Source organism: Danio aesculapii, chromosome 9 (assembly GCF_903798145.1).
Source record: "Danio aesculapii chromosome 9, fDanAes4.1, whole genome shotgun sequence".
NCBI classification, from domain to species: Eukaryota; Metazoa; Chordata; class Actinopteri; order Cypriniformes; family Danionidae; genus Danio; species Danio aesculapii.
This window is the reverse complement of record NC_079443.1, coordinates 4,349,954-4,352,188: the sequence shown is the minus strand read 5'-3', so window position 1 is coordinate 4,352,188 and position 2,235 is coordinate 4,349,954. Positions and strand designations below refer to the sequence as shown.

Sequence of the window (2,235 nt, the reverse complement as noted above, 5' to 3'; positions counted from 1 at the left end):
TTCGTTTTTAGGTGCTCAAACATAATTTATTATTTATTTATTATTTATTTATTTATTTTCCCAATTTGATTTATATCTCAACTAGCGACATTAAGCATAATTCCTAAAATTCACCCAACAACAGCCCCTAAATAATGTATGAGTTAAAAATCGCCCACCCAAAGTCTTGACTTTCCCATACTCCAGTTCCATTACAACACACTTCTTAAACCATTTTTGCTGGTTGTTCAAACTACTAAATTACAATGAGTTGAATCAACACAATTCTTGAGGGTTTTTTGGGACAACTTAATAGTTTTCAGTTCAATCCGCTTAAATTTGTAAAAACAATTAAGTTAGCACAACTATTTGTGTTGCGACAACATGAAGGAATTGTGCGCAGCCTAGCATTTCTTACAGTGTAGCTGGACTTGTGTCAGGTGGCCCATAGGGGGCAGTGTTTTCCAAGTTTGCTCTTGAGTTTCAGAGCAACCGAAGCCTCCTCCTCCAGGACTATGACGTTTTCTCATTTAAATGACTTTAATTATATGTAATTGTGATACTATTTTCTTTATTTACACACCACTTAGACCAGTGTTTCCCAACTGTGTTCCTGGAGGCACACCAACAGCGCATATTTTGGATGTCTGACCCATTAACTTCAGATTTTGAAGTCATATTCTGATGAGCGTTTTGATTAGGGAGAGCTTGGAGATGTGTACTGTTGGTGTGCCTTTAGGAACATGGTTGGGAAACGCTGACCTAGATAATGAATTTGTGATCTAAAGGGTTTCCGAGAGAAGGATCGTCCGTTCTGCAGCTTTGAACTCAAGATGGAGATCTTTTTTTTTGGACTAAGGACAAAAAAAAGTTTAATGTTATCAAGCGAAGGCTATTTGATACGTTCTACAAATATACATTTAGCGAAGGCTATAGTAAATTAAATGTGGTGTTCCTCAAAGCTCTGTCCTCGGACCATCTTTGATTGTGTAATCTGTATTTTCGGAGAGGGCATTATTGTATGCACGTTAATGATTTGAAAATGCATTAAACTGGATCACATCCAATCGAATATTACAGCCCAGTCCAGTGATGGACGCTTGCGGTATGGCACACAGGGTGTTTGTTTTTTCTTATTTTTACGATTTTCTATAACACGCAGCTTCTCTGTTCTCTTTTTATCCTTTCCCCTTTATATTATCATATCAAATGACCCCCTATTAAAACCCTTTAATCATTCGTCTCGACGTGAGACCACATTGAGAAGACATTCAAATTAAAAAAATTGAGTTTAAAGTGTATATAGAAATCGAATGCACATATTCAAATGCAGTACAGGTTTCTGTGTCTGTTTTGATCGTGGGTCACCATCAGAAATGATCGTTCTGCATTCAACCACCCACACACACACACACACACACACAGCAGAAAAAAAAGCATGTTTGGTTTGTATCGATGAGTTTGATTGGTAGGTATTGATCATTTCTGCAGTCATGCCATGCTGGAGGGAGGGATGGAGGTTTTCAGTGCACTTGAAGTTTGCTTTCGTTTCGATTTATTGCATGCTGCTGTTTCTTTTCTTTCTCTTCTTCCCCTTTGTATAGACAGAGAGTTGTGCTGAGTGTGACGGGTGGCTAACGCTGGTGTTCTCCCTGCGGTGAATGCTTTCAGGCAGGCAGTAATACAGTACATTACTGTAGGTGCTGATTCAGACTTTATGACGTCATCTCTGAAAGGGTGACTTTTAATCACATTTAATGCAAAATGTAACATATGTGAATAAAATATACAGATGCTCTGATGTGTGCCTGTGTGTGGTTGGTGTATGTTATCTACTGCGTTCAATACTCCGACACTAATAATGGGTTAAATGGAGCAACTTTACCACTATGAAAGGAGCATGGAAACGAAACATGATGCAAAATTTAAAAGCAGGATACAGGCGACATGAAAATGTATCTAGTCCAGTGTTTCCCAACCCTGTTCCTGAAGGCACACCGACAGTACACATTTTCAACCTCTTCCTCATAAAATACACCTGAATCAACTCATCAGAACATACGAAGAGGCTTAAATACCTGAAGTTATACCAAAATATGTATTGTTGGTGCGTCTCTGGGAACAGGGTTGGGAAACACTGGTCTAGACCTGCATGATTAATCATTTTGTAACCAAAATAAACACATATTTGGACTAAGTGCTGCTTCAGATAAAACACACGCACACTGTCTTTGAATCTTCCGGACTACAAATGTA

At 38.4% G+C, this 2,235-nt stretch overlaps 1 protein-coding gene across 1 annotated transcript in view; it reads left to right on the top strand.

Moving 5' to 3' along the window:
* ubr3 (ubiquitin protein ligase E3 component n-recognin 3) overlaps positions 1–1,780 on the top strand; it is a 151,766-nt gene extending 149,986 nt beyond the window's left edge. The window contains exon 39 of the mRNA XM_056464685.1: positions 1–1,780. This exon is cut by the window's left edge and continues 977 nt beyond it. The gene's annotated coding sequence lies outside the window, so the exon portion shown is untranslated.
* Positions 1,781–2,235: the final 455 nt, after the last annotated feature.